This window comes from Micropterus dolomieu, linkage group LG01 (assembly GCF_021292245.1).
Source record: "Micropterus dolomieu isolate WLL.071019.BEF.003 ecotype Adirondacks linkage group LG01, ASM2129224v1, whole genome shotgun sequence".
Classification (NCBI taxonomy): domain Eukaryota; kingdom Metazoa; phylum Chordata; class Actinopteri; order Centrarchiformes; family Centrarchidae; genus Micropterus; species Micropterus dolomieu.
In genome coordinates, this window is record NC_060150.1 from 17,393,140 (window position 1) to 17,417,011 (window position 23,872).

The window sequence follows — 23,872 nt, forward strand, 5'->3', positions numbered from 1 at the left end:
CCCCCCCCCCCCCCCCCCACACACACACACACACACACAAAAAAGTCTGAAACCTCCAAATGTTTGGGGAGAGCCGGGAGCCCATCAGTCCACTTCCAGTCCAAATTTAAAAAGCCTTCATTATAATAATAATAATACTAATCTTTATTTGTAGAGCACAAAAAACAAGTTACAAAGTGCTTTAACAAGTGTAAAGACAATAATACCCAAAAGACAATAATACAAAAACAATACAAGATAAAAGCATGAAAACATTGAAAAGACTAAAATACACGTTTAAGATAAATATTATAGCCGTTTCCCGCCCAGAGACCGGTCCAGTCAGCCCACCACCATCACCTCATCTACTGTATCTGCATGTCTCCCTAATTATGGTCCATGTTTATTCCCTGGAAGACCAACTTCCAACAGAGATGGCAGGTTGTGTAATCAAAAGTCTTACTCTCGGGGCTCCCAAAATGTGACCGCCTGTAAATGAAAATTGTATATTTTGGAACTTCATCTGGGGAGACACCATTAGCGTCAAAGTGTTCTGACACACTTGTTTATTCCTGGAGCTTCTGAGCGTGTTGTTACAGTCAGATGCAAACCACAGACATCTGCAAAAGGTATCATCCTTTTTGAAAGTAAAAAAGGGGGGGTTAAAGAAAGACAAAGGACAAATGACTATCAGCTTCAAAGTAGAGCAAGAAAAGGACATTTTCATCCATTACAGTAACCACACGAGCCTTAACCACACATCTACCACCATGTATCACCCAGGACTATTAAACTATATAATGCTTGCAATTTCCTTTGGAATTGATACATATGTAACTGTTTTTTTGTGTCTAAAAAAAGATATGTAAACTGTGCACAATGCATAAAGCCAGTGCATTAAGGAAGCCATAGAAAAACCCACTGGTGATCTATTTATTCAACATTAAGTGTTGCATCTCAAATCCTTCTCTCTCCCCTTGTTTCCTGACCCCCTCTTCATTTTTCAATAAAGGTGAACATTTTCTAAAAAATTACCATGCTGTACTTCCTGTGAAGGTCATTGTATCATTCTGAAACAGACCTGTGTCATGTCCTGGGTCGATTCAGCCATCAGATTTCAGTGATTATGTTTTCTTTAAATCAAGTTAAGCCTTTTATTATTGTAAGTGCTAAATTATGAGGAAAAGGCAAAAAAAGCAACCTCTACGTGTTTGTTAGTGAGCAAAGAAGCAAAGATCCAGCCTGAGATATTTTGACACTTTTTAACACAGCTATTTTTACATTTGTAGCTCTATTTAATAGGTATTCTTCCTCCCACGGATAACCGGTCAAATATAGACAATATGAGCATTTTACGTGCAGCAATCACTGAGGAAAAATTGGCTCAACTAAAACAGTTTGCCATCAAATTGAACATCACAGACTGATGAGATCAAACAGTCGATGACAATCTGAGGGTGGATCTTTTCTTTAAACTGTCAAACTCTGGGTGTGCACTTTGTCACGGCGTTCTCTCCCACACGAAGAGAAATAAAAGAAAATAACATGAATCAGAGACAGGGGAGCCTCCAGCGCTGCACTTTTTGTTATCATTCTCACATTGCAAGTACAACCTGGAACAGAGGCTTAACACGGACAGATCAGCAGTCTGCCTCTGTGCTGGGGATCAAACGAGCACACAAGGTGAGGGAACTCCAGTCAGTCTGGATTTCCCCTGAAGAATAGCCTGAGGCAAAAAAAACGAGAACGAAAAACCCCTCACAAATTGAGGGGGCGATGTAAGGCTGCAAGGAACATTAAAAAAATGTCACGTTTTTGAACCATTTGGTAGGGGAAGTTAACCAAATATGAATGCGGCGTAATGTTCCTTTAAGCTGTCATTTAAACTCATACCTATCATCACTCGTGGTCTTAGCGTGCGTGGGGGTACTGATGATCCAACGAGGAGCGTACAGTTGATTAACTGTGCCCCATCCAAGCGTTGCTTTCTCTATTTCTGTCAGGCCTAATGGCATTAGATCAGTAATTATAAGATTATTCACAGTTCACGCGGGCCTCACTGTTAACTTTTGAGATATGAGACCATTATCTTCTTCTAATCTCTTTTTCTCTGAATTACAGCGCAGATTCATATCGCCGTTTTGACGGCTCGTATGTTGCGCCCGTCTTCAAACTGGCACACTGTGTCTTTGTTCAGGTTCCTTTCACGGCTTTTGATCACAGACAACTTCTCTTTTCTAGAGCAGCTTTGAAAAAAGTGCTAAAGGGAGTTTCTACCTACAGACACACTGGCTATGTTTGATCACACATTTATGGTGCTCATTGTTAACTGCTCTGTCTGTGACAGTGTCACTTGAAAACTTTCAAGTTCTTATAATGTACTGCCAAAGTCTGGATTGTTCCACAAACTGGAAGGATAAATAGATACATAAATGGTACTGTACATCCTGTAACTTTGGATCGGTGAGATTTATAACACTGAAGAGAGTCATGAAACCAGCGGGAGTAATACTCTCCCCTCCTTCCAAAATTGCTGCCTGGAGAGGCCTTTAAGCACTGAACCTTTGCATGGTTCTGTGGTTCAGTTAGAGCGTCCCAATAAGGACTTTCTGTCCAAACATGTGGCTCAGATCTGAGTTTTTCTGCAGCATGAAAAAGAGAGCCTCACAGAAGTCAGATTTCAGAACAAAAGTACAAAAATGGTTGTGAAGACAAACCTTTGCAAGAACCAATGGTTTTAAAAATAGCCTTTCATCCACCTCCATCTCTGTTTGCACCAATCAGGAGCCACGCTTACGCATAACACAGGGTTAAGGTCACTTCCTTTAAGCCAAGCCTCCGCCGCTCAGCCCTCTGTCTCTCATCCCTCGACTCATCAGAGGAGAGGCAGACTTCTCAGCCTCCCCTGTAATTAAACACCGAAGAGGAGCCGTCACAGCGGGGAGCGGCGGCTTGTAGCTCTCTGGGGTGAAGCAGAGCCACCACCAAAGATGAGGAGGAGGAGGAGATGAAGGCAGAAGCTGCAGCTGTAGGTAGCCTGAAGGTTACAAGAAATAGCTTGTAGACTGAGGTTGTCAATTGAGGTCTCTATATTATCAGGCCTCTGTAACAAGGGATGTCCAAGAATGATTGAGCAAGGAAAGGCCTCATTCTTAGGGTTTTTTCTGTGCTGGATTAGGCTATGAGACATTGTCTCAGGATATTTGCACAGAAATTCAAATGTCTTTAGAAGGGTGAAAATCACATTTCTTGTTGGTGGGCAAAAACTTTGCATCTTTAAAATAAGTAACAATTCATAAAAAGTCTAAATAAGGTACAGGTAAATAATTTAATCAAAGTTGAGTGAAAGTATTTGTAGATACTGTTTATGCAAATCAATGTTTGACTTTGCAGTGTAATCAAGTTCTAGGCAGAAACCTAACCCTAAACCCTGCATTTATCCATTGTTTGGATCAAGTTGATGTCCCTCCAGTTAGCCCTCTGGGATGGCCTCTTTACCCACTACAATGTGTCATCAGTGGACATCAAGCAAAAAAACGGGATCAGCAACCATAAGAGGATATGAGAATTAAAACAAATATGTCCAGAACGCTCTCTGCAGACCTCTGCAAGCGAACACGTCTCATCTGTACACTGATAGAGAGCAATTAAGCAAATTATATTAACAAAGGGCTGGAGGGCCGTTTTGCTAATGGTGTATCTCACAACCTCTGGGCAGACACGGGACTGATTCACATGTAATTTATGGCGCCACGTCACAGCCTGTAGTGTAACAGGATCAGTGTGCTGTTTAACAACATTATGTAGAGATTGTTAGATATATAGATACATGAATAGACATATAGACAGAATTCATTGGGGAGATTGATGGCACCTGCAGCTTATTAAAGCGAAACGTAATGAAAGCAGGAAGTAAACAGCATTTCGGCCTTGTAAGGCTACTCTACCTTGAAGTAAAATGTTTACAACCCAAATGGCAGCAGCTGACTCTCTATAAGGTTAAACGCCCTCTGAGACAAATCAGCAAAAGGCCCTTGTGAGGGAGCGAAGTAGGTAAAAGACAAGTGAAGGTAAATCTTTAACAGCTCAATCAGCTCCGAACACATGCGGGATGACAGCACTGGTTTGTCTAAGGGGCTCGGCTTAATTAGCCTGTGCTTTATTGTTAATGAACTTCATGCAGTTGTTTGCTTGTATAATCAAGGCGAAGAAGCAGAACTGCTAGCTAAGGTGCCAAAAATAAGCTGACAAAAGCACCAGGCCCTCCTCGATTACCCCCTCCTTCCCTGCCCATCTCCCCCTCTCTCAAATGGAAAAGCCAACTGCGTGCTTCATAAAACTCGCTTAGCAAGACACTGAGACAAAATGGACTGTAAAGTTCGTTAGATGGAAATATTAAAAAAGAATTAAGCTAATGGAGATAAAATTAAAAGAAATGAGGCAACAAACACTCCACACCAAAAATGGCATTGCCATGACAGCTAGGATTTCTAATGACGGACTGCATTTGGGGAGGGAAAAAAATTAAATGGCAACCCGCGCTTAAATTTCTTTGAGGAGTAATGATCCGAGAACGATGCTCACTCCTGGCACTCGTGGGGAAGGGGGGGGGGTGTCTGAAAATAACAAAGGAGCATGTCCTGCAGTGAGGTTTAGGTAGCACATGTAATATTACATTGTGATAAAAGACGCCAGATCCCGTTCAAGTGTTATAGTCTGATAGAGAAGACCAGTCACAGTCATCTTACCTGCAGAGCAGAGGCAGAGCAGCCTGTGTTTGTGAACATCAGCGATGAGGAAAGAAGATTAAAAAACCTGGAGGGTAAAGAAGAGACACATCCTATTAGATGAGTTGAGTGGTTCTCAACATGGGGTCTAAGGTCCTCCAGAAGGCCTTGAGAGGCTCTCCTGAGGTTCTTGAACAACATGAGGAAGAGTTTAGTCACTTTAGAAATTATCTGTATAAAAATAGCTATTATTGTCTTAAACTCCACTACAATCTAGATAATAAATGTCACCATAATTTCTACTATTATCACCCTGTGTACAGTAAAGACCTACTGTACAGATCTAGATCAAAGTCAAATCTTTCCATATGCGTCTCTGGGAGAAGGTCTGACTCTTAAATGGCTTGAACTGATTTAGGATTCTATTACATAGAAAGATATTTAAAAGCCCAGTTTTACAGTGTGTCAGTTATGCCTCAGTCATGACACTAAGACGAGCCAATCAGGCACAAACAGGGTCACAATCAGACATATTCTGACCTTACATTATGTAACATTAGGACAAATCTCCACTCCACACAACTATTATAAGAGGTCTGCAATAAGGGATTGTATAGTATGTAAGTGAAAATGGGTGGACTGACTGACTTTAGGTGTGATTACCAAATGAGTAATCAAGTTAGGGTTGGCCGATGTCTACAAAATTTCTATTGTACGATGTCTACAATGAAACATCGGGATCGACAATGACATCTGGTGGGGCGTGCAGGGGGCTAGCGGCCGCAAAGACTTCACTCGTAAAAAACTTGGTGCCCTATTACCTTACAAGACGGGGTGGTGATGGTGCATAGATAAGATGATTGCCTTTGGTGTAGGAGACCTGGGTTCGATTCCCATTTGTGTCCCTAGTTGCTCCAGAGGCGTGCGACCTCTGACATATATAGCAATTGTAAGTCGCTTTGGATAAAAGCGTCAGCTAAATGAATAAATGTAAGTCACGGACCAGGTGTTTCATACGCTACGTCATTAACAGTTGAGCCGGCATGCGGCTCATCTGCTGTGCAGTGATATCAGATCACGGGTGTAAAAATATGGAAAAAAGAGTTCTGTGTATTTTAGCGAACTTTATAAAAAAAAAATAATAATAATAATGTTCGTGGTATTATGTGAAAAATTTAGATTTTTTTTCTTTGGCTGAGGGGGAGGGGGTTACAATCGCAATGCCGGCTCAACATCGTGATGTCTGTCAGCCATCGCTCATGGATGATGACATCGTCTAACAGCCCTACCCAAAGTCAAGTAATTGACCCTTTGCTAAGCCACGCCCCTAATACGCAGCTGGCCAATCACAGTGCAGTATAGGATTCACTCTGAGGTCCGACACTTTCATGGCTGCACTCCATTGACTCTAATTCAAAATGAGTCGTTTTCTAGCTTTTTTTCGGCTGTATTTTTCTAAGATATGGTCAAACGCTGTACCTGGGGCACTTGTAATAATTACAGTCGCTACTCAGAGAGAGTTGAAAGGAGAAGTACGATTTATTCTCTTTCCAAAACCTGAAATAATTCCAGAAAAATGTTGGCTGTGGATTGTTCCTAATGTAATGTCAGTTAGCTAATGCGAGCTAACTTCCGACTGAATGTAACGTAATAAGTCCCTACTGTTTTGCTTTTTAATGAATGTAATAATGAATAGAGGCCTACCCAGCTTTACAGGAACGGTGTTGTAGTCGTTCATATCGTTGTCTTTGTCTCAATCGTCGGGGGATGCGGTGGTTCACTTTTACTGTGTGATCGGTAGGCTTTAGCTTCTATCTTTAATTTTTTTCACGTCTGTTTGAGTCAGTTTGACAGCCTGAATACAACCTTCAAATGTATAATGCAACTGCAAAACTTTCTGCTTCTTTCTGAGATCGCTTTTTCCAACAAATTTGTCAATTTCTCCAGAGAGCGCAGTAATAGACAGTGGCAGCGCCAACAGTTTGTCGGATTTAGCAACAGTAACTAGGGGGGCGGGGATTAGTGAAGGGTCAATTGGATTGACCATTTTACTTTTTAAATTATTATTCTATATGACTTGAAAAAACTTTATCCTGATAGGCATGAGCTACAGATTACCTCTCTCAAAACATTGCCTATTCCAATTTATAGTAATAGCGTGATCAGGCGTAACGGAAACTGTCTGTAGAGGTCTACATCAAGACCAGAAAAATGTGGACTGTGCATGTTATAGGCTGAGGTCGCGTTTGAGCCTTAAAATGCATATTACAATTGAATGTTACTATTAGTAATGATGTTAATGCTGAATTTGTTGCTAGGTCAAGTCAAGATGAAAAACCTTACTAACTGTTGGGGCTCAGGCCAAAACCTCCAGACCTGTACAATTGTCTAACCGATCAGTTATGTTTTGGCACACAGAGACACACAATGTCCTGTTGATGTAAGTTAATGTAATTTTATCATGAGTTAGATCACATATCTCTGGATAAAGCTCCACACCTTATTATACATTTGCAAACCAGGGTTTTAAGGTGAATTACTGCTCGCAGAACAAACACAGAGCATATATAATGCTGCTCTGTGCTAGCAGGCAAACTACTGCATGTGACTGCAAAAGTTGCCCTGTCACACATACACATACACAGAGCCTCTAGCATTCATTCAGGGGACAGTCTGGGAACGGAGCAGGGAACATAAGAAAAACGAGGGATTTCTGCTTTTTTCCTTCCACAACTTCTTCCAACTTTCTGCAAGTTGCCTCCACCATCTCCTCACATGAATTTGCATGTGAGGAAACAGAGGAGCTTCCCAGGGAGGCCGTCCTTCTGCCGTCACAGTGCTACTTTCCCAGTCTCTATTAAAACAGGCCAAATTTATTACCAAAGTTTCTGAAACAGGATTTCTGCACTACAGCAGAGGATTAGGCCACTCCTGCTTTAGGATCAAATTGCAATAATTAGGTAGAACATGAAGCCAAAATACGTGAAACACGTTGGAACTTGACACGAACACAGACGTACAGTACACACACACATACACACACAAATCAAGAAAAATATTCCATTTCAGGCAGATTCTCAGAATGAGCGAAATCCCGGATACTGCGAGGCCTTTTCAGCATTGCCAGTTAATCTCCTCAAGGAGAAATGCAAGATGACAATGGCAAAGCACCTCCAATAATTGGTTCCAACAGGCTTACCGTATTAAAACCTGAAATGAGTTCTTCCCCTTTTAAGTATGATCCATTATTTCAATCCGGGGTAGAAAATTTTGTCTTTGAGAATATTAATAACTCCCAACCACGCACTAACATGAAAAAAACAGCCCCCTCCTCCTCACCCCTCCCCTCCTAAAAGCTGTGTACCTGGCACCGCGGCAAAGGTCCCACCAAGGACGGGCACTTGAAAGCCTCGGTCCTCCCTTTTTCTCCTTCTACCCCTTCTCATTTTTTTTATTTTTGTCTCCTCTCAGGCTTCAGAGCCATCTTGAAGAAGACCTTGAGGCCCCCTTTGTCGTCTTCCCTTGAAACAAAACAAATAGAATTCAGGTCTTTTGATTGGCTTTAGTGAGCAGATCTCGCCACGTCTGCCTCCCGTCATGTGAGCCAGAAGTTGTGACTTCAGAGGAGAGCCCCGACGCTCCTATCTCAGCATTGAAATGAGACCGGCAGGTCTTGAGAGGATGTCTGCTAACTTTCTTCCCACATCCAACCTTGTTACAAAATACAGAGAGTGTTAAAAACTTAATGCCGTTGTCGCTTTCACTTTGCGGAGGCAGGAGTGGCGGTCGGCTTATTATATCGTCCTAGAAAATACACCTTTTCTGCAGGATTGTTGTCATTTCCCAACTGACTGCAGGGATATTTGAATATTTTTGATTATGTCTTGCATAGAACATACTGCAATCCCCTTTACCGTCCTGAGGGAAATTTGAGTTTGCAAGGCCTGGACAGAAACAGCAGATGACAAGTTTCTTTCCATTTTGGTGCATTAATTTATGCCCTTTTCTTTGCACCTCTGCAGGAGCAAACAAGAAGTTACCCTGGTGTTTAGATCCAAAACAGTGAAGATATGGAAAGAATCTGATGAAAAGAAGAAGAGAAAACATTAATAAAAACATCAAGCGCAGGCATTTGTTGCTTGACTGCTGTGTACATCTTTACACAAGCTTGCATCATTATGGTTTGTTTAGTCTGCAGATCAAGCCAAAAATTGTTCAGATCACCAGGCGTCTGAAAAGCTTTTAAGCACTTTATTCAGATAAGCCCTCTTTGATATAAGATCCATGCATGAGTGAAGGAAAACCGCCGAGATAAACACAACAACTGACATCTGCTAACCAACTTTTTTTCTCCTTTTTGAGGCAATGTTGCCAGCAGAAATTGTCTGGGTTGTTTGTGTTGGGGAACAAGGAGCACCGTTACCAACGCCGGTGCACACCGTTTATTTTACTTCTCCGAAAGAGAAAGATTACTGTGTTTTACCATTTGATCTGATCTCATGTAATGTAGAGCATCTATAGGGGGTGGAATGACAGGAAAGCTAATTATTGGCTTCAGAGTAAAGCTGCAGTTGGCAGCAGCTGAAGAACAAAGTGGACTTTAAAGCCTCTAATGATGGTATCTGATATTATTGGTATACGTGTCATTAATAGGGTTTTAATGGAGCCAGAAAAAAAGTTATAGGATAAATTTTTCTATAGTATAGTGAGTAACAGGCCCCCTACTGTTAGACCTTTTGAAAATGGCAAAACTAATCCAGTTTATGGTCTTAACAAATAAAACTTTCACTTTACCTCCGTTTTTTGCTATTGTTTAATGTGGATGAAATCATTGCTGCTGTAAAACTAAATTTAATTACTGAATCGTTTTACATAAGTTTACTTATTATCTTGAATCCTTTTTTTGAAAAAACATTTAGGCCAGTAACAATCACAGCAGCCTGTTGAAACCAGTCTTTGTTGTATGCATACCTGGCAGAAAAACATTTTAAAATGTTTAAAAACCTATATTTAAGAAAACACTTTTTATATTTAAGAGAAACAATGTTCAGGCACAATGACTCTGACTTTGGGCTCATACAGAAAAACTGCAGGATTTCTCTTCCTGCTCAAATGAGTTGCAGGTTTCCAGAACTATTGAGATTTTATCCAACTGTTAAAAACTGGCAGCCAGTGATCTGCTTATCATTACACCAGGCGGGTGAAAATGAAACACTCCAAACACAAGCGCATATTAACACCCAGAGAGCAATTAAACACAATGTGGTTGCTTGCGCTATTCCCTGCCTTGCACCAGGTAGGGGATATAACAGACAAAGCTCGGTGGCTGCGTACTCCAGAGGGTAATCGGCCATGTTATCTGCAAAAAAGAACAGGGACTCCAATATGCACAGGTGCCGTCCTCAGCTGTGCTATATTGGTTAATTGAGCAAATCTCTTATTTCTTACCCTCCTATAGCTGCAATTATCCCCTGGCACAAAAGCACAGTCGGCTGCTTATGGCCTACGCGGGAGATGTCACATCTGAGGTGAGTGGAGCTCAGGTTGAGTGATTCTTTGTGTGTTAACAGCAGCAGCACCTGCCAGTTCAGCGGATTATTAAACTTGCGCGACAAGGTACCTGTTTTTAAACTGGTTTAACTTCAAGAAAGAAATCCTCAAAGAGTGAGGTCAATAAGTGGGCACACAAGCACATGGAGGCCACCTGGGCTACTCAGGTGAGCCACTGGTAGAACGTTTGGGCAAACATAAAGCAAGAAAGTGTTTCATGCACTGATGTATAAAGAGAACTGGATACCATGGTCGCCTCAGTTTGCTCATCAAAGGCGTATAGCAAAATAAAAAAGTTCTTAAGGCCAACCTGAATGGTACAAAAAATAATATCTTCATATGGTAATAAATTACTTTTCTTTTTTGTATTGAATTTGAAGGCTCAAATTCTTGCTTGGGGGCAGCACGATAGCACTGTTGCCTCACAGCAAGAAGGGCCCGGGTTCAACCCCGGGTGCTTCCTCCCACCGTCCAAAGAAATGCGGATCTAAAATTACCTAAATTGTCCTTAGATGTGAGTGTGACTGGTTGTATGTCTATGTTTGTCCAGCAAATTCTTGCTTGGCGTGTAGCCACTATGCAAAAATCGCTGCACAGATACAGGGATAGAGGGATTACACTTGAGAGAGGCTTATGTTCGAGGCATGAGGGCTCTCTGGTTTGATGAAAGTGATCTTATATGATATGGCTTCATAGTTACCAGATCTTGACCCAACACCTACAGGGATTCTGGACCAAGATATGGGAATATCTTTTGGATGAATGGTCCCTCCTTCCTTGGAGAATCTATGTCATTGCTAAGGAAAGTCACTGAAGGGACACAAAACCAATGAGGTCAGTAGACCACACGTGACAAGAGGGAGAAAAGAAAAGAACAGACAAAAACGATCTAATGTCAGAGACCAAGTAAGACTTTCAGTTTGGAAAGTCTTACAACAGTTACACAGTGATCCAAAAAAAAGTCTGTACCATTTTGCGCTGTTCACATGGAAAAACCTATCACAGATGATACAAAGAACAATATCTACTTCCAATGAAGCAGAAAATAGACCAGAATGCAGGCACAAAACGTGAAGAAGTGTAGAAAATGGGTAACAGAGGTAGATGCAGAGAAAAAGTAAATTATATAAATTCATGAGAATACAGCTATTGAAAAATGTCACAAACTGTTTTGCAAAATAATTATTATAATAGCATAAATGAGTAAGGATTATAGTGTTTGTAATTTAGTTATATTTGATATAGTCAACTGTCCAAAAAATGCTTCTATACCCTTCTCCTCTTAAGGCTCTGTGCTGTATCAGCATGTAGAAATGTATAAACTCAATTTCCATCAGTATATCACTGCTTTTTGTCACTAAGATGACAAACCCACTTGGCGTCTAAAGCGGCTATGATTGCAGAGAGCGAATTCTCCACCACCTTTCTTTTTAACAATGTGCTCTCCAAACTGCAGCGCCCGCCTCCCTCGTTCCTGCCGGCGCAGCGGCCGAGCTGTCATATCATATCAGGGCGTCGCAGCAGCGAGATAATATGTCAGATTAAATATGTATGGGTGAATTAGGGCTATCTCAAGTATTATATCATTTAAATTCAAATCGCTTCATCGCTCAGTACCGTCTCATTATGACGCTTGAGAAATTAGCAGATGAAAACACTGTCATACGGGCCTGATATTAAGGTTAATTTACCCCCCCCCCCCCCTTGAATTTTTCTTTTCTCACACTGTTAACACTTTATTGTAGGAAATGAAAGAAGAGTAACCTATCAAAGACACTGAATATTAAGAGTTTCCAAATAGAGATGTCCACCTTTTGAAACATCCAGACACCTACTTCTCCCCAATTTAAACTTCAAAGTGAAAACCCCTTATACAATATTACTGAGGCCGTTATATCTGAAGACCTGTGTGTCTCATATCGAAAGGCACCCAGAGTCCTACACAGCACGTCTCTTGGCTTTTGTTGATCAACGGTTGCATACTTGTCTTTTTTATCTAAAATCCAGATAATGTTTGACATTTTCCCCCCCTGCAGGAAGAAAGATAAGGAGTTGACCTCTTCAAGCCCACAGACTCTTTGGCAGTGGGTCCATCTTACAAGTTGGGTTGCGCAAACAAGCACAGTACATGTGGCTATATTAGTACAAAACTATTGACAGTAGTACAAAAAGTTTAGCCTGTTCCGTAATATAAATATAAAACACTCTTTCTATTGAAACTGAAACTGAGGACGTGATAAAGCACATACTCAGAGAGTAAATATAGTGGACAGGTGAACTACAATTAAAGGTCTGTGGGCTTTGAATGTTTGCTTGCCTGTGCAAAACAGAAATTAACACCCATTAATAAACAATTTGTCTTGCTCATTTATTATGCATTTTGTACAGGAAAGACAAAGAAAGACATGCTATAGCCTAATGTGGGTGAAATGGTGGATGGAGAGACATTGGCGTCACAGACTGTAAACTCTCTGTGAGGAGAGCTAGAAGGTAGTGAACCCAACTTAAACCTTAAAGGGGACCTATTATGCTTTCCTTTATGTTCTGTCATATATACACACATACACATGTATGTGTGTATGTATGTATGTATGTATGTATATATATACACACATACACACACACACACACACATACATATATACATACATATACACACACACACACATACACACAAACACATATACATATATGTATATACATACACATACATATATACACACATATATATATCTCTGAAAACCTCTCTCATCCAGCACGCTCTTCTAGCTACCAGTATACTGATATACATATATACACATATATATACACACACACACACACATATATTTATACATACATACATGTATACATACACACACATTATCTCTCTCTCTCTCTCTCTCTCTCTCTCTCTCTATATCTATATATCTATATATCTATATATCTATCTATATATATCTCTAATATAATAATAGGGCCAGTAGCTGCATGTCTAACTTCTCGTCATCTGGAAACTCCATAAATCCCAGAGAGTTGAGGCTGAGCAGCTGAAGGAAATCAGAGGGAAAACCAGAAAAAAAAATTGTATAAACTTATAAAAGTTGGGTGTTTTTGAATGTTAATTAGTGAGACCTGACCCCCAGAAACAATCCGCTCCAGTGGCATCTATCATTTTTCCAACCTAATTCTTGTCTCATTTGTGGTCTGATGTTCAGTAAATTTATCAAATTTAGTGCCCCACATTGCTATTTTACAAGATAAGTTACTCTAGCTTTTATATGCCGTCGAGCACGCTGGTAGTCAATGTAGGCTTCTGGAAGTTGGACAATCAGAAGAAAGTGAGATTTTAGAGAGGAGGGCCTTAAACAGGCTTGTTTTTAACAGAGGATGAATTGAGGGGCTGCATAAAGGGCCAGTGTAAAATACATTTTTGAACTGTGAATCATGAAAAGCTACGCTAGTGGAGTCCCAGAATAAAAATATAGAGCTGGGAATGAGCATAATAGGTCCCCTTTGTTTTGTGTCTCGCTGCCTTCAGAGGAGTCTGGTTGTTTAACAATGTAATAAACTTTAGTCCAAATTCACTGACAGGGTTTAACAATAAAAATAGTCCAATTGTTTTAATGTAGACATGTATTGGATCCTTAAATACTGCATAACACAATTTATCAAAACCAACTGCTCCAGACTGGAGCAGACACTCAAATCGTAACTGTTTTCTACCCAAGAAATGTGAGTGATTGCCACAGTCTTCTTTTTTTCTCCTCTACAAAAGGAATCTGCCTTTTGAATTGTTTCAGCAGCCTAAACCAGGAAAGACGATGTTCTGAACAGAAACCACTGTATCTCCTTGGTAGGCCACTTGACACTACAGGAGTCTTTTACCATTTTAACATAGAGAACATTTAGTTGAAAAAGCCCTCCCCTTAACCACCAGCTATCCTTACTGAAGGTCAAACAGCCTGTGTAACAGCTTAATAATAAAGTCCGCAAACAAATTACCGGCAAACAGCAGCGGTTCAGCTGGGTACAGCTCCGGCTCCTTAAGGTGAGGTATTAGCAAAGCTTATTTATTTTCATTTCCGTGGCTTTTATTTGCTCCATTCCCCTGTGGTAAAGCAAAGGCTGATTTCTGCCATGATTCCCTCCTTAATTTTAATACCCTTTTTACTCATCATACAGACATTAGACGCACCCCCCAACCCCTCCCATCCTTCATCTCTGAAATAATGTAACTTGAGCTCACACAGGAACACAGGGCGACCACAGGGAGAACTGTAAACTAGCTTTCTTTCTCTTTTTTCCCTCCCTGCAATTAATTGGTGTACAGCCATGTGCATATATGATAACAGGAGTTTTCCTCCTGAAACACCAACACCCTTTCCCCTTCCCCCTTCCCATACACACACACACAACTCCCCAACAAGGAAAAAGGGAGGTTAATTAATGTAAGGGGCTGCGTGTTCACACAGATGCAGAGTTTACTACACCGCTGCCACTGCCACCCCTCCTCCTCTTCCTCCTCCTTCTCTCCATCAACCCTCCCCACCTCACTCCCTCCACCCCACATCCCCTGCTGCCTTAAGAGCCTTGATTCTTCGCTAATGACCTAGTTCTTTTAATGAGCGGTATTAACCCCTGGCTACAGTCGCCCAGGTCTTAATTGTCAAGCCAGGCTGAAATGCAGGGAGACGAGTCCCTCGGCCATCAGCAGGTAGAGGCGGCGCAGGCAGTGCGCTACATTAGCACGCCTCATCACCGGGGCCCCAGGAATAAATGACGAAAAAATAAATAAATTTAAAAAAAGGTTGCCCAGGCAACTGGCGGCCACCATCATCAACTATGTTACCACCCCCCCAACGGCTTTTTTACCCCTTGTGATGATGACGATGATGATCATATACACCCCCCCATGCCTCACCCCCTTCACCCATCTCTCATTTTGGACTCCATATCCTGCTGTGACCAGAGTGGGGAGGAGATACAGTGTAAAATATATAAAAATATATAATCAGAGTGTATCTGCTCAAGAAACCTGCAAACTCATTAAGACACATTTGGAAAAATTGGGGGGGGCAGACTGGGTCCTTTCATTTACAGAAAATGTGATTAAAAATTCCCCTTTATGTTGCACCCAAGAGGTGTGTTTTAAAATTCAAACACTATTTACTATTAAGCACAATATAAAATAAATCCAATAACGAGATATAGAAATATAGACACCTAATTAGCACAAGGACGTTGCAGCAGGGCCTCATGAAACACTAATGGCTTTAATGAAGAAAAGTCCAAAATAGCACGAGAATTCAGATGCAGAAACATGTCAGCATCCATGATGCCAGTGCAGCCACTCCTGCATAACTGCAGAAATAGCTTTACTTTTTTATTCCAAAATTATCATATAACAGTCTTATTAAATTGCATTAAATGACAAATACTGTGAGATTTTGTGCAACATTTTAAAGGACAATAGAGAAGTTCTTAAATAGAAATAATTTTAGTCTTTTGACAAAATTGATTGATTGATTGATTTATTCCAAAGAAACTTGGGATTTAAGCCACATCACTTTCTGTGCAGCAGAAGCTGCACAAGCATCTGAGAAGGAAATGGAAAAACTTTGACAAACTAGAGAATGGTCGCTTCAGTCTTGGACCAATAGGGAGGAGTTCAGAGGGATTAACCGCCCCCGTTGACCAAATATGGGTGTGTGCCGCACCCTTGTACTCATCGTGTTAGGAAATGAGTGCTTTTCCCATTAGGATGCTGCTGCTCTGCCTTTACAGCTGGGAGTATTAGCAGCAATAAACCCCACTGTCAATCTACAGGAGGCGGGGGTGTGTGTGTGTGTGTGTGTGTGTGTGTGTGTGTGTGTGTGTGTGTGTGTGTGTGTGTGTGTGTGTGTCACAGTGTACTGTCATTTCAGACAGTGTGTACATGCAAGTGATTGTTTATCTGAGTATGTGTTAGCTTGTCATTGGCCAGAAAGTATGTACGTGTGTGTGTGTGTGTGTGTGAGAGTGAGTGAGTGAGTGAGTGAGTGAGTGAGTGAGTGAGTGAGTGAGTGAGTGAGTGAGTGAGTGAGTGAGAGAGAGAGAGAGAGAGAAGACCAGCCTGCAGACTCGGCCAGTGGTTGGGCTGTTGAAGTGACAGCCCGTCGGTCAGATCAGGGGAGGCGAGACCTTGACCCGAGCTGTCCAACCAGCAATGAGCCCTGCAGCACTGGGACCAGTATGACAAGGGCAGTGGGAAGGGCAGCTGAACGCACACGCGCACACACACACTTTAATGTCCACTTGCAGACAGGCACATTGTTGTACACACTGTGGTTAGAGACAGCAATGCCTCAAAATACAAGTGTCAGTCCTCCTCTAAGAGAAAGAAATCCCAACTGGAGAAAACAACCCCAAAACACAAGGAATTATGGGTAGAAAACTCAGTTTAGCCATCTACTGTGGTGATATACAGCAGTTACCAAAAACTCCATTATCAGTCACAAAGCCCTACTTTAATTGTTCAACAGAATCTCTGTTTATGAGGCAAATTCGGAGTAGCAAGCAAATGATGTGTGCTGGTCAGAATATTTACACTACTATTACACCGCTAAACATTTGAAAACATAGCCTATACCTCACATATCCAAACCTGAAAGCCTGCCCTTTGATGTTCCTGTTTGTTCCTCATGAGTGCATTCTGTTTCCCTGTGCTGGGGGGGACAGGTCTGACACACCCATAGCCACAGGACTGGATTCATCATCCTTTGGTGGGGATAGTAGCCATCTGGCTGGTTGGCCTCTTCTGGATTTGTCTAGCCAGTTCTTTTCTTCATGTAGGCCACCAAAGTTGTTATTTTATGGGTTAAAAGCTGGAATAGAATAGACTTTATTAATCCCACAATGGGGAAATTCACTTGTTGCATCAACTCCAGTACAAAAAACAAACCAAAAACAGAAGCAAAAAGTAAAAACAAAAGACATTAAATTACTATAAAGGAATTAAAATTGGAATAAATATGTACATTATTTACAGATGCAGGTATGTACAGGTAGGACCGGGGTTAAACATTGCACAGATTGTGCTAGATAAAGTGCAATAATGGTAATGAGCATTGGAGTTGGTGTATAGCAGGCAAGCATACAATACTAAACAGTAGTGCAGTATGATGGTCACATTATGTTGCTTCCGAGTTAAAAAGTCTGCCTGCAGCTGGAATGAAGGACCTGCGGTAGCGCTCCTTCTTGCACTTCGGGTGCAGCAGTCTCCTGCTGAAGGAGCTGCTTAAAGACACCACTGTCTCATGCAGGGGGTAGGAGCTGTTGTCCCTGATGGACTTCAGCTTGACTAGCATCCTCCTCCTACCCACCTGTTCTGTGGTGTCCAGAGGACAATCCAGGACAGAGCTAGCCCTCTTAACCAGTTCATTCAGCCTTTTTCTGTCCCTCTCTGTGCTGCCGGCTCCCCAGCAGACGACTGCATAGAATATCGCAGATGCCACGACAGTGTCGTAGAACGTCTTTAACAGTGTCCTGCACACACCAAAGGACCTCAGTCTCCTCAGCAGATGGAGGCGGCTTTGTCCCTTCTTGTACAGGACATCTGTGTTGGTGGACCAGTCCATTTTATTGTTGATGTGAACACCCAGGTATTTGTATGACTCCACCGTGTCAATATCCACACCCTGGATGTTCACTGGTGTAATCTGAGGGCGCTTCCTGCGGAAGTCAACCACCATCTCCCTTGTTTTTCTGGTGTTGATGTGGAGGCGGTTTAACTCACACCAGTCAACAAAGTCAGCGATGACGTCCCGGTATTCCTGATCGTTCTCCTCCAATACCTGCCCAACAATGGCAGTATCATCAGAGAATTTCTGCAGGTGACAGCTGCTTGTGTTGTATCTGAAGTCCGATGTGTAAAGTGTGAAGAGGAAGGGAGCAAGAACTGTCCCCTGTGGTGCTCCTGTGCTGCAGACTACCACATCAGACACGCAGCCTTGGAGCCTCACATACTGCGGTCTGTCTGTCAGGTAGTTGATGGTCCACGCAGCTAGGTAAGAGTCAACTCCAGCTCTGAGTAGCTACCCCCTGAGTAGTGATGGTTGAATTGTGTTGAAAGTACTGGAGAGGTCAAAGAACATGACCCTCACAGTGCTTCCGGTATTCTCCAGATGTGAATAAAGTCTGTGCATTAGGTAGATTCAAAGGCAGGCATTTTATCCATTGCGCCATCACCACCCAATATTTGAACTGTGACACATCGTGCTGACTCTACATAGGCACAGTCGATATGAAATGAAAACATGACAATGAAGGTAAAGTGCTGACTTTTAACTACAAGGGTGATTGAGGACATCTACATAAATACTGACTTACAGCACTTTTTATACTTAGATCTCTAATTTAAGGACAGTGTAGCAGGACAGTGATTCTACACATTCAGACAAGGCAACTAAAGGGTTTTGTTATGGCCAAGTAGTGAATTCTTTGACTCTCACATGACCTCAGTCCAACTGATCATTGTGTTTCACCAAAGACCAAACTGAAGACAAAAAGCCCCTGAAACAAGCAAGAAGTGAAGGTGGCATAGCATCATGGAAGATAAGTGTGAAGACTTTACACAGTCATGTAGTTTGACTGTAAAAAAATCATGAAATCTAAGTTACCTGGCCTGGCCAGCCGAAGTCAACCCAGTGGAACATAGAAATCCTGCCTCCAACCAGCATCTCGGGGGTATAATTGAAGAGCGATGCAGACACCAACACACAAGTAAAAATTCCCATGACGGCGTCATTTGGCCTCAAAACTGGTTTAAAAACCATCTTTACCACTCCACAATAATTCTACACCCAATGAGCTCTGCCAAAATGGTGAGGCGTTTCTTTTATTTTGTCCCCCTCCTCTATTTTCTATGTGGACTCTAGGTGCAATTTAATTAGCAAGAAAAGCTGTCTTGCTAAAGACATTATATTTGGCTCTCTTGCGTCATGCTCCATACCCAAATTCTCAGGATGTAAAGCACCTTAAAAAGCCTCTGCTGCTTTCTGTGTCATATTGTACATAATAATTCAATGGAGGTAAAAGGAAAAAAAGACCTTTTCTGTGGCATAATATTCTTCCAGGGCTCTGCTCTCCAGAAGCAATGACACTGCTTTTGTGAGGTTTGTCTTCTAAAAGCAATAAACGAGAATATCCTGCCTGAATAGGGATTCTAAGAACCTTCACGGTAAATTTAAGGAGGGGAGATTCGCGGATGCCTCAGGAGCCACCAAATGCCTTTCCTTAAGCCCTTGGCATTCAGGGAGAAGGAGGGAGCAAGGGGTGAGGCGGGGGGAGAAAAAGACACTATTTCCTTTCAACTCCCCACACCACCTCACTCCTTCCTTCCTTCCTTCCTCTCCAACACTGCTTTTTCGTTTGAAGTAACGCAAGATGAAACCGTGCAAGTGCTGTCATTACCGCCATCATCACTGCTACTATCATCACCATCATCATCACTGCCGCCATCATCAACATCATCATCGAGATCCCTACAAGTCTCGCCGTAATATTGGCCGTCATTTTTCTCCCACGTTGTCAGCGCAGGTTACAATCTGTAATCCATGGCTGCCTCAGAATTAGAATGTCCCTGTGAGTTTTATTTTTCGACTTGTTTCCCTACTTACACCCCCCTCTACCTTCTTCTTCTTGTTTTTTTCCCCCCGTTTTTGTTGTTGTTGCCCTGAAGGCTTTACCGATGCTCTACGGCCCCAACGTTTATTCCTCCTAATCTCAGTCTCATCTCCAGGCTAGCTGTGACAGATGGTTATAGGCACACAATAGTATTAAGAGTTTTTTTTTCTTTTTTCCCTTTTCCTCACCCCTCTGCCTCCGCTTTCTCCCCCCTACTGTTTTTTTCCTTCCTCTTCTGTACAACAAATAGCGATCAGACAGCGAGGCCTGACTCCTGTGTAGGTAAACTCCGCTTTAAACATCTCTCTGTGTACCGTCTGTTTCCCCCCTGTCAAATAACTCCCCCTACCTCACCTCCTCCTCCTGCTGCTGTCGGCACTTCAAGGTAAGCTGCATTAACCTCACTGACTGTTATTAAAAAGATGTATTTCCCCAGGTTTTCCCTGCGCCTCCTCTCTTTTTCTCTCTCTCTTCTTCTCTGATGTATTCACTAGAAACACACATTCTCAATATACACACTTTTGCACGCACACACACACACATCGAACAAACAAACACCGGGGCGGCGTCATAAATTCTCAACGCCATCCACAGTCGGTCTAATTTCAATCCAACCATCACTCCTGTCAGATGAGAGCCGCCGGATGATACATAGGGGTAAATAAGGCGGGTAAAATTAGCCCCTCCTGTCATTCCCTACCTTTTACCCCCCAGGCATCCTGGGAAATTGACTGCACGCTAGATTTTGAAAATTAGCCCCTTAATGTTAGCCAGACAAACGGGGTCGGGTAGGCCTGGGTAATGCCTTGCCGAAGTCACCCATAGCGGATTAATTACCAATTTTTCACCTCATTTTGCATTTATATCATTTGCCGTGTATATAGAAGAAAGTGAAAAGATTGAATAGTAAAATATGCAGGTAATGCATGAACCTTTAACCCCTTTTTGCCTGTTTACCAAATCAGCTTAACCTGCATAAATAAAACTCAAAAAATACATAAAGCATACATTATTCTAACATAAGTAAATAGTAACAACATAACAGATTACATTAACATAGGAATCAACCATGTATTTGGAGTATACTTTATATGTTTATTGTGCTATACAAATACAATTTTTTTTTGCAGATTCACTAATGTAAAGCAGTTAAATCAAGTTACTTATTTATTACTTACTTGTTTATTTTGGGTGATCATAGTCAGATTGCAACATCAAGCCAAATTGTAGCTGTAGAGAGAGTTACTGACTGTGGGTTCATGAAGGTAAGGAGCTGATTCAGCTCGTAAGTGAGGAAAGTTCATTCTTTAACCACATCATTACAGCTGAATGGCCTCCAGGTTTCAGTTTGGGTGCTGTTCAGGGTTCAGCGAAGGCCCAAGCAGAGTTTTATTTAGGCTCTGAGCAGAGACGAATGACTGGAACAGTCAAAGTCTTAAAAACAGGCTAAATACAGACAAACTGGAGTAATCAGGACAGAACTAGCATGATATTGTGTTAGAGCTGAAAAACCTCTTTGGGAGGAGGTCAGGAATGATGTGTTGGTCACCAAAGTTCAAGTTTCTACTCTCAAATGTGGGATAGAAAATCCTTGAAAACCCCTTAAGGAAGCTTTTTCATAATAGATTCTATGATCACATGATGCAATCACAAGCTTGAGAAAAATTAAAAACATAGGTATGCTTTGGAGGTGGATAAGATTCTTAACCCGCAACCATGACAACACAAAAATATGATCTGGCTGGCCTAGAGTCAGATAGTGGGGACAGGACGCTCTCCTCGCCATATTTTACGAAATAGAGTATTTTGTGCTTCCATCCAATCCTCGGGCTCCTCTGTGACTGATCCACCCGCCCAGTGGAAGCGGAGGGAGTGGTTGGGAGGTGCAGAGGTCGCGGAGTCGGATGTGGGCCTGCCGGGACCCGCCAAGGATTAACACAAGCGCTGTGCTCAGGACATATGGCATTTGTCATCTCCCACTGGGAAAGAGACAGTCCCTTGGCCCCCCTTCCTCATCACATCTCTCTCTATCTCACTTTCCCTCTCTCTCTCCTCATGTTGGGATTTAGAGGCTTGAAGTGCTTTAGCTGTTTACTGTGCATTAAATGCCCCCCCCCCCCCCCCACCCTTTAAACCCAGACACCCACCCGCCCGCCCCTTAAATTTCACAGTGTTAAGAGAAAAATGGCTCAGCGGTGGAGAGTGGAGAGTGGCTGAAGTCATCACAGAAGCTGTTTGCTTTTAATTCTATGTGAGGAAGTCAACAGGGCAGGCGTGGCAGAGAAAGTGACACCTGCCCTTACAAAGCAGCTGATATTGTACAGTGGGCTCCATGGTGTTGTTTTAATTATTATAACTTTTGGCGCAAAAACATCAATACTGTAGTGTACCATATCCATTTATGATGGCTACAGTGATGCATAATCTAACTAATGAGTTGTTTCTACACCTAAATGGGAAATATCGGTATCTTCTCATATCATGACTATTAGTTGTGATAACATTTTACACAACACCTGCATTTTGGAGATTCATGAGTGCTTCTTCATGCCTGGATTGGGTCATTTTGTAAAGCAATCAAAAATGCACAGTATGTACAGCTTTTCATTCTATAACTGCAATTTTGCAGATACTAACAATCGTGTCTCCTTTGATAGTAGTCCTCTAATTTATACAAGCCAGCATGATTGCATGAATACAGAAGGTAAGTCTATCTGGAAGTTGTCTTGGAAGTGGATCTTCTATGCCACGCAGTTTACTTCAACAGCTACAGGGTACTGCTTTCTGTGCTTACTGTCAATCGGACTGTCTAAAACGAAGGCTTTGGGAAAGCCGAAGGAGGCTCCTTCCTGTGATCAACATCGTTCTTGTCCAAATCCACATTTCCCTTTATGTCTTTATACTATAGATAGATAGACAAATAGTTATTCTGGACAAAAATATGAGAATAAGGCACACCAGAAAATTCCTTCAACAAACCAGAAACACAAAATGCATCACTTCCTTTTTCAGCAGGATATAGCCTCTAAACACTTATAATCTGTAAATGATAGCAGCAAAATTGACATGTTTAGATTAAAATGTCATGATTTCCTGCTTTTTAAATAAGCAGTTCACCATACTTTTTACTTTCTTTGTCCGTGACTTTTCCGTCTTACATCTGGAGTCACTAATATGAATCACATATATAGTCAGGGTTCTGTGACCTCTGACCTCCTATTTATTACTTCCTTACAAGCTGACAATTTAGGAATTGAAGCCTATTCCTGCAATGGACCAGCATATCCACTAAGTGCCTGAAAAGTTAGAGACTTTTTGTGGGTTGCACAGTTTAAATTGAACTGCCGTTTTCCACAGAAGGCAGCTAATTAGCAGAGTGACGCTGATGTTGCACAGCTCATGTCCCCTCCCGGAGCATGAATGCTATCATTCGGCTTCATGCTCACAGGCAGGTATGCTCTTGTCATCCTCCATCTTCATAAACAGGCATGTTATTATAACATGATAGAGTGCTGTGTTTTTCTCCCAGTACCTTTATTTATGGGACACTGTAATATGCCGGAAATCAAAGCTTGTAATTCGGCGGTTGATGTTTATTGTGCGCCTCCTGTGTCTAGAGACATTTGATAAACAGCGTGTTGCAACAGCAGAAAAAAGGTGTTGGAGGATCTTGTGGGAGCTTGCCAAAATAATACCCCATTCAGCGCAGCTACCGTGTGAAAATGCCTCCCTGCACTGACTCATATTTCACCGCCAGAATGAGCGGTTTGCCGTATGGGCCCAGTGATGAATTACACCAAAGCACATTCCTTATGGGAAATCTGGATGGTGCAGGAGAGAAGGGGGAGCAAGCTCCAGCGACAAATTGCCTTCACTGCCAGTTAGTCCATGTTCCTTTCTTCTCACTGTGTTGTTGTTGTTGGAGGAAGAGGGTTGGGGGTTGTATTTTGTTAGGTGGAGGTTATTTAGTC

At 42.0% G+C, this 23,872-nt stretch overlaps 1 long non-coding RNA gene across 5 annotated transcripts in view; it reads right to left on the minus strand.

Annotated features, from left to right (window-relative positions):
• Positions 1–23,872, minus strand: part of LOC123977645 — a 94,213-nt gene that overhangs the window by 37,731 nt on the left and 32,610 nt on the right. For all 5 annotated transcript variants that reach the window (XR_006826727.1, XR_006826729.1, XR_006826731.1 and 2 more), the window contains exon 4: positions 4,728–4,794. This is a non-coding gene — a long non-coding RNA (uncharacterized LOC123977645). The remainder of the gene's footprint in view (positions 1–4,727; positions 4,795–23,872) is intronic.